General features: G+C 44.3%; 1 long non-coding RNA gene across 1 annotated transcript; it reads left to right on the forward strand.

Moving 5' to 3' along the window:
* The first annotated feature begins 844 nt into the window (after positions 1 to 844).
* LOC134297526 (uncharacterized) lies at positions 845 to 2492 on the forward strand. Its single transcript, XR_010004294.1, has 2 exons — positions 845 to 1873; positions 1957 to 2492. It is a non-coding gene; the product is annotated as an uncharacterized LOC134297526 (long non-coding RNA).
* Positions 2493 to 9261: the final 6769 nt, after the last annotated feature.

Genomic DNA, 9261 nt, shown 5'->3' on the forward strand with positions numbered 1-9261 from the left:
ATTATTATTATTATTATTTATGGCAGGAGGAAAATGAAACAGGCAGTAGCTGAGAGTGCTCCAAAGGGCTCTCAGTCACCACATGCCTTCCTCAAGTTGTCCTCTTGGCATAAGGATGGGATCTCTTGCACCGTCCTTATGCCAGGAGGAAGGCGAGACACCCTCCTTATGCCAGATTGCTGAAAGAGTTCAAGTGGGTTCTCAGTTACTGGGTGCCTTCCTCTCACATCTTTTTGGCATGTGGTGGGCCACCATGTCCTTATGCCAAGAGGACAAGTAAAATAAGGAGGGCCTGAGGTAAGCACCCAGGGGGCTGTATCTGTCCCCCGGACCTTAGTTTGCCCATGTCTGGGCTATTTTATTAGAATAAACATACTATATACAATACTCCCCTTGGGAACTTTTCCTTGTTTAGGCACATATCTTATATATTGATTTTGCATTTCATATAAGACCTTATTACACTAGCATCTTTATCATAGTCATTCATCTTAACAAATATAACTATGAAATAGCTTTATAGTATCATACTTGTAAGGAAATGAGTGTCTATATGTTGTCAGTGGATTGAAAACACTCGTATTTATGATAAATAATGTCCATCCACAGACACTGCAATCTGTTGCAGTACCCATTATATAGTTTGAGTATTGTCAGTTCTGTTTTATTTTTTAAATCCCACAGCACTACCCCAAAGCTCCAGGTTAGTAAAAGTAAAATAAAATAAAAGGCAGAATGGAAGACCGGGGGGGGGGGGGGGGGATTGAGAGGCCAGTGTAAGGCATCTTCTGTGTATAGAGAAAATGATGGAAGCCAATGCCCTTTCTGATTCATAACAAAAGACGACTGGGGACTGCTCTAGTGGATAAGGCAAACAATGAATGCATCACAATGACAAAACAGGTTTTTACCCTGATTAAAAGAGCTAAGGTGCCTGGACTCTACTATACTGTAGAATTGCCAGACAGTATCCAATATTCTTTTCTTGGGTAAGGTGGCATGTGTGGTAGGCTTTGGTATGCAGATGCCATGATTGCAGAAAAGTATAATTTCTTTGCTACCATAGCCTCCATATAATAAGTGTTTCAATGACATCTTGCCCATGTTCAGTTGGACATGCTTCCATCAATGCTCTAATCTCTGTCCTACTTGTTTCATCATCACTAGATCCCTAGTAAACTCCATTTTTGAGAGGGTACACTCAGGTACAATCATGACCAGCATCTTTGCCATTTCTCCATTGAAGATATCAGCCAGGCCTTCAACATGACTACCTGCCAAGATAAGAGCAAAGTTTCCCAAAGCTATTTTCTACAAGCAGTGGCAAACACAGAGTGTTATGGTTGAGCCTTCTGGCTCCGGTACTAGGAGACGGGGTCGTAAGACTCCTCGAGAGTCAGACTCTTTTGAGGAGCGTGAAAGGAAACGGCTCCGGGACTTATTTGCAAAACCAACAGATGAAGATTCATTTGAGGGTTTTACCGAGGGAATGGAGGAAGAGATGGTTAGCTCAGAGGAGGATGATATGGAGTGGACTCGTGTGAGGGAGGATTTGGGGGTCACCGGCAATGATAACATGGGAGGCGATTGGCGGGTTGCAGGATCAGACCCATGGACGGGCTGGAGGGATGGAGCGGGATCCACAGCTGGGGATGCTGTGGGGCGTAGTCAAAGGTGTTTTAGCTCTGATGAGGATGATGATGATGAGGCACCTGGAATTAGGATAGCAGCTGACAGCGATGAGGAGTTATGAACTGGGATAAAATGGGGTTTAGGATCAATGGCTAATTGCGTTGGGCAAGGTAATCTGGACGAACGCTTGGGCTCTTGTTGGGGAACTTCCTGAAGACGGGTGTGATTCGTTGCTGGATACGTAAGTTACCAAGGACACTGGGCATAGACGGCGGGAGGAACTGTGTGGGGTTTTTCTGTGCAACTTGTGTTTAATCTTGATAGCTTGGACCTCCGTCGTCTTTTTGACGGACATTAATTACCTACTCTGGATTGACGCTGGACTGACTGACTGACTACGACCTCGGACTATCCTTTCTGTGGCTATCGGTGGAACTTGTGGAACTTTAGACGTCTGCACTTGGCTTTCGACCTTGGACCGGATTGGGACCCTGCTGACCGCTGTTACCCTGATTGATGTGCCTGGACCCGGATTTCGCTCGTTGCACGGAGGAGTAAACAGCCTGAGTTACTCATCTGTAGCTTTTGAGTAGCAGAGAGGAATCTGCTGCCAGTTTTTTGTGTTCATTTTGACCTCTGTTTACCAACTTTTGTTTGTTTAAATTGCCAGGCTGAAGTAAGCACTTTTGATTTAATCCGGATTAAACTCCTGTTTAATCCGGTTTATCCTTTCGAACCGTTTTAATTCAAACGGAGCTGTTTCTGTTACTTTTCACACTGAAGACAAGTGTTTGCCTAGTCCTTTGCTTCCTACGGGCATTTTTTAGTTCTGTAACTTCAATAAACTGTGTTGTACTCTATTTGGTGGCGTTCTGTCTTTGACAGATTGCCCAACGCCATAAAAGAAAGTTTTTCTAGTGAGGTATCCACGTCAAGAAGACGATGGAGGAACTTAAGGCCCGTTTTGACCAGCTGCAGGCTGCATTTTACGCTGCACAAGCAGCACAGCCAGCTAAAGGACATGTAATGACTCCTGAACGTTTTGATGGGTCTCAAAACAAATTGCCCACTTTTTTGGCACAAATTGAACTTTATTTTTCTCAGATTAGCGCACAAGCTTTTCCTACGGACACCAGCAAGGTGGCATTTATTTTGAGTCTATTGACCGGTCCTGCGGGACAATGGGCAACTTATTTGATTCTGGGAAATGACCCAGTCAATTACAATTTAGATGATTTCAAGAAATTGTTATCAGACACTTTTGGGGATCCCCTCCGTATGGAAAATGCTAGCTGGGCTCTTTATCGGTTAAAACAGGGAAAAGGATCTGTTTTGGACTATTTAAATAAGTTTAACTCTTTTCGTCATCAATTAGACTGGGGAGAGAACGCGTTTATGCTTTTGTTTATTGCTGGTTTGAATGATTATCTCCAGGATGAACTAGCGCGATTAGAGCCGGCAGAAAACTGGGACGCTTTGGTGGCTAAGGTTTTGCGTTTGGACGCCCGGTTTGAATCTCGTAAACAGTCTAGGGCTATGTATGCGCCATCTGTATCTGCGCCTAGGGCACCTGTGGCAAAGGGGGAGGAGCCTATGGAACTTGGGGTGTTTAGAAAGTTGTCAACGGCGGAAAAAGACCATAGAAGGCAATTGGGATTATGTTTATATTGCAGGACTGCTGGGCATTTTGCTAGGAATTGTAACGTTAAGCCTTCTCAGCTTTCGGGAAAAGGTCAGCCCTAGTGCGACGTGAGTCCAACGCATTCGGGCTTATAAAGCAGTCACTTGAGGGGAAGAAACATGTTTTTGTACCCATTTCTTTATCTGTTGGGGGAAAAGAACTTGCTTCTACTCTGGCACTGCTGGATTCAGGGGCTACGGTCTCGTATGTGGATGTTGGGTTTGCAAGGAAACATAGGCTTCCTACAGTACGTAAAGCATGCGATATATGGGTGGAAGGAGCGGACGGGAAACTACTGGAGTCTGGGGTGGTTAATCGTGAAACCTCAGAAATAACGTGGGAGGTACAAGGAGTAACTGGAGAATTTGTATGGGACATTACACGGTTACCAAGATACAATGTAATCCTGGGAATGGATTGGTTAACTTTAGTAAATCCTCAAGTGGATTGGGTGAAGCGTACTATAGCTTTTAAAAGGCAGGGATGTTTTGCTTTAAATTCTTCTCAGATTGACATGGTGGGTGTGCCTACTGAATATAGGGAATTTCAAGATGTGTTTTGTAAGAGGGAAGCGGATAAGTTGCCGCCTCATAGACCATACGATTGTGCGATTAGATTGGTAGAAGGCGCTAAATTACCAGCAGGAAGGTTGTACGCTCTAACGGTACCAGAAAGACAAGCCTTGAGAGAATTTCTTGACGAGAACCTAGCCAAAGGGTTTATTCGCCCATCTAGCTCTCCAACTGCTGCACCTGTGTTCTTTGTGGCTAAAAAGACAGGGGAGCTTAGACTAGTATGCGACTATCGGGTTCTTAACAAGCACACCATTCGTGATAGATATCCGCTACCTTTGATTTCGGAATTACTATCGAGAGTGCAAGGGGCTAAGATCTTTACTAAACTTGATCTACGGGGGGTGTATAACTTGATTAGAATATGGGAAGGTGACGAATGGAAGACGGCATTTAACACGTGCTTCGGATGTCACGAGTTCCGTGTGATGCCTTTCGGATTATGCAATGCACCTGCTGTCTTCCAAAGATTCATAAATGATGTATTTAGAGATTTAATTGATCAATTTGTAGTGGTTTATTTGGACGATATATTAATTTTCTCTAAGGATGAAAAGGAACATCAGCAGCATGTGAGGCAGGTGTTTCAACGTTTACGGGATAATGGGCTTTTTGCTAAGGCCTCCAAATGTGTATTTCACGTGTCTGAGGTTGAGTTTCTGGGACATGTAGTTTCGGGAAAGGAACTAAAAATGGACCCGCACAAAGTTGACGCAGTCAACACTTGGCAAGAACTCAAGTCTAAAAAAGATGTACAGCGATTCTTGGGGTTTGCTAATTACTATCGGGAGTTTATTCCAGACTTTGCTAAACTTACTGTACCTTTAACACAACTCTTACGTAAGAAGCAACCGTTTGTGTGGGGACGGGAGGCTCGCGATGCGTTTATACAGTTGAAATCTAGTTTCCAAGCTGATAATATACTAATACATCCAGACATTGATAAACCATTCATAGTAGAAGTAGACGCTTCTAGTTATGCGTTGGGGGCTGTATTATCTCAAAGGGATTCATCAGGGACCTTGCGTCCCTGTGGATTCTACTCCAGACAACTAACACCTTTTGAACAAAATTACACCATCTGGGAAAAGGAATTGTTGGCTATAAAGGTGGCTTTTGAGGTGTGGCGGCACTGGTTAGAGGGCGCACGTCATCAAATTGTGGTCAGATCTTACCACAAGAACTTAGAACATTTACAAACTGCCAAAAAATTGAATCAACGCCAGATTCGATGGGCCTTGTTTTTCTCTAGGTTCAACTTTAAGGTTCAGTTTGTGGAAGGGAAGGTTAATCTACGGGCGGATGCATTATCTCGTAAACCTGAGTTTAAAACTTGCGAGCAAACAGTGCGTCAGACAATATTACCTACTGCTTCTTTATGTGTGGTAGAAAACGAGGCTGGTTTACACACTCAAATTCTAGAGGCTCAAAAGAATGACAACTGGACTCAAGAGCAACTCATATTGCTTTCGGTAGGGACTCGTACTGTGCTGCCTCATTTACAGGACCAGGAGGGGGTATTGGTACGTAATGGACAAGTTTATGTACCGGCGGGTGCACTCAGGTTGGAAGTCATTAGGGCACATCATGATGAACCGATGGCTGGGCATTTTGGTAGGTTTAAGACTGTACAACTCATTACCAGAAATTATTGGTGGCCTAAAATGCGACAGGACATTCTCCGTTATTGTGATAGCTGTGCAGTATGTCAGCAGAGCAAGACGCCTGTCGGGCGCCCTAGGGGATTATTATCTTCATTGCCTGTTCCTGAAAGACCCTGGCAAATTATTTCTATGGATTTCATTTCTGACTTGCCTAGGTCAGGGGGTTATACATGTATTTGGGTGGTGGTGGATCTATTTTCTAAAATGGCTCATTTTATACCTTGTTCAACGATTCCAGCGGCTCCTACATTGGCTTTACTTTTTACCAAGCATATTTTCCGTTTGCATGGGGCTCCTGAGGTTATTATCTCTGACAGAGCTCCTCAATTTGTATCTCGTTTTTGGAGGCATTTCCATGAGTGTTTGGGAACCAAGTTGAATGTCTCCTCTGCTTTTCATCCACAAACGGATGGACAATCTGAGAGAGTTAATGGGCTGTTGGAGCAGTATTTGCGTTGTTTTTGTCTAGAACAACCGAGTGCTTGGGTAAAATGGTTGTCGGTGGCTGAGTTTGCTTATAATAACGCTGTGCATACGTCTAGTCAACACACACCATTTGAGTTAACTTATGGCTTCCATCCGCGGGGAGGGGTGGCGCCGTCGACCAATGTGGTTTCCCCTGATCCGGTGTACCGCTCCTCTGAAATGGCTGCCTTACATGATGTCGCTCGTCGGTTGTTATTAGAAGCTAAGGCAGCTCAGAAGACTCAAGCAGACCGCCATAGACAAGCAGGGAAGGAGTTAGATGAAGGGGATTTGGTTTGGTTATCCTCTAAATATATTAAACATACTGGGGGAAAGTTTGCACCACGGTATTTGGGACCTTTCCCTATTGTTAAGAAGATTTCTTCTGTGGCGTTTAGATTGCGCTTGCCACCTTCTTTTAAGATCCACCCTGTCTTTCATCGCTCTTTATTGAAGTTGGATACTTCTGGGCGCCGTAACGCTGTAGCCGAGGAGGTCACTGCTGTGTCTCCACCTTTGGAGGAGGAGGCCTTTGTGAGAGGGGATAGTGTTATGGTTGAGCCTTCTGGCTCCGGCACTAGGAGACGGGGTCGTAAGACTCCTCTAGAGTCAGACTCTTTTGAGGAGCATGAAAAGAAACGGCTCCGGGACTTATTTGCAGAACCAACAGATGAAGATTCATTTGAGGGTTTTACCGAGGGAATGGAGGAAGAGATGGTTAGCTCAGAGGAGGATGATATGGAGTGGACTCGTGTGAGGGAGGATTTGGGGGTCACCGGCAATGATAACATGGGAGGCGATTGGCGGGTTGCAGGATCAGACCCATGGACGGGCTGGAGGGATGGAGCGGGATCCACAGCTGGGGATGCTGTGGGGCGTAGTCAAAGGTGTTTTAGCTCTGATGAGGATGATGATGATGAGGCACCTGGAATTAGGATAGCAGCTGACAGCGATGAGGAGTTATGAACTGGGATAAAATGGGGTTTAGGATCAATGGCTAATTGCGTTGGGCAAGGTAATCTGGACGAACGCTTGGGCTCTTGTTGGGGAACTTCCTGAAGACGGGTGTGATTCGTTGCTGGATACGTAAGTTACCAAGGACACTAGGCATAGACGGCGGGAGGAACTGTGTGGGGTTTTTCTGTGCAACTTGTGTTTAATTTTGATAGCTTGGACCTCCGTCGTCTTTTTGACGGACATTAATTACCTACTCTGGATTGACGCTGGACTGACTGACTGACTACGACCTCAGACTATCCTTTCTGTGGCTATCGGTGGAACTTGTGGAACTTTAGACGTCTGCACTTGGCTTTCGACCTTGGACCGGATTGGGACCCTGCTGACCGCCGTTACCCTGATTGATGTGCCTGGACCCGGATTTCGCTCGTTGCACGGAGGAGTAAACAGCCTGAGTTACTCATCTGTAGCTTTTGAGTAGCAGAGAGGAATCTGCTGCCAGTTTTTTGTGTTCATTTTGACCTCTGTTTACCAACTTTTGTTTGTTTAAATTGCCAGGCTGAAGTAAGCACTTTTGATTTAATCCGGATTAAACTCCTGTTTAATCCGGTTTATCCTTTCGAACCGTTTTAATTCAAATGGAGCTGTTTCTGTTACTTTTCACACTGAAGACAAGTGTTTGCCTAGTCCTTTGCTTCCTACGGGCATTTTTTAGTTCTGTAACTTCAATAAACTGTGTTGTACTCTATTTGGTGGCGTTCTGTCTTTGACACAGATAATAGCACCTAGAAAGGTATAAGTAAAAACATACAAACAGAAATGTTTATCATGCATCAAAGTATCCATATAAGTAAAACAATTTAAAATAAATTCATTCTGGGAAATGACAAACAGCAACTATTTGAACCTATCATTTTGTCATTATGGCATGCTATGCACAGGTAGTCATCTCACTCATTGCAGGCAGAATCACAGGGTCAGACATTAACTTACGATGAAAGAATTTACTTAGATTCTTTGCAGTTATGGTTGGGGCTGAAATTATTGGCCATGAAAGGCAAACTTTGAAAAACGTATCTGTTGTTTGCATGCTGGAAGTGTGGAGGCTGCTAAATGAAATACAACTGTAAGTGCCATGAATACGGATGTGTATTTCAATATGAGAGTAAATATATTTGATACACATTCATTTCCTTTCAAAACTAGCAAGCAGGAAGGATTTCTACATCTGTATCATTTAAATTAATAGAGACAAGGTGTGTATTTTTAAATGTCTTAGTTGACAACATTTATAGGCAGACAACATGTTAATTCTAAAATATATATTTTGACTTTAAATTATCCATGCTTAGCATAGAAAAGTGTAATAGAGTTTTGAAAAGAAAAAATCAATTTTCACTTTCAACCTGTATTATTTTTCACTTTAAAGAATTGGATACATACAAGAAGGAACTTCCAGTAGTGAGAAAGGCAGTTGTCAGGATCTTTTGAATGTGCTCAAGAGATCAGCCCAGCAAAGTGATTTAGGGGGAGGAAAAGCAGTTGTGAGTTGATAAAACCCTGCAGCACCCACCCAATGGCGACCAGGTCTCTCCTGGAGAGGGGAAAATTTGAAATGTCCAGGAAAAGGGATTGCAGCAGGCCCTGATTGGAGCAAACCACATCTGGGTGAGTGTGATGCCTCAGGCACCTTTGGCCCCTGACCCTGTGACCATTGCTGACCAGGGCAAAGAAGACTTTGGCTTTCTCCCATGTCAGCCAGATTCAACTCCTTTCCAGATGCCTTCTATTGACATTTCTGAGCCAGCGCCAATTAAGGATGCCCTTGAAACAGTGCCAGCTCTCCGAGATTCTCCTGACGGGTTGGTGTTTGATCGCAGGGCTTTTTTGAAAACAGAGAGATCGCAGAGACAAAGCTTGAGGAGAAGCGCCAGATTAGCAGAGCGTGGTGACTATGGCTAAGCTTAGTTCTCTTGGGAAGAATTAGGGAGTCAGGCACCTGGCGCGGTGACTATGGCAGGCTCAGTTCTCTTGGGAAGAATTGGGGAGTCAGGCACCTGGTTTGGGGGAGCTTATGAACTTCAATAAAAGTATTGTGCTGAGAACTTTCCTTTGCGGTGTCAACTTTATTTCTTACTGAGAAGCATCATCGTCTCTAGCTCCTGAAATCCAAGTGGCCTGACGATGCGCTTACTCCTGAGTAGACCGGGCACAGGTCTACCTTCTTGCCCAAGTTTGGACTGCGTTTCAGCTCCTGCACATCCAGCTCTTGCCTTGCTCTGAAATCCTG

This window comes from Anolis carolinensis, chromosome 3 (genome assembly GCF_035594765.1).
Source record: "Anolis carolinensis isolate JA03-04 chromosome 3, rAnoCar3.1.pri, whole genome shotgun sequence".
NCBI lineage: Eukaryota > Metazoa > Chordata > Lepidosauria > Squamata > Dactyloidae > Anolis > Anolis carolinensis.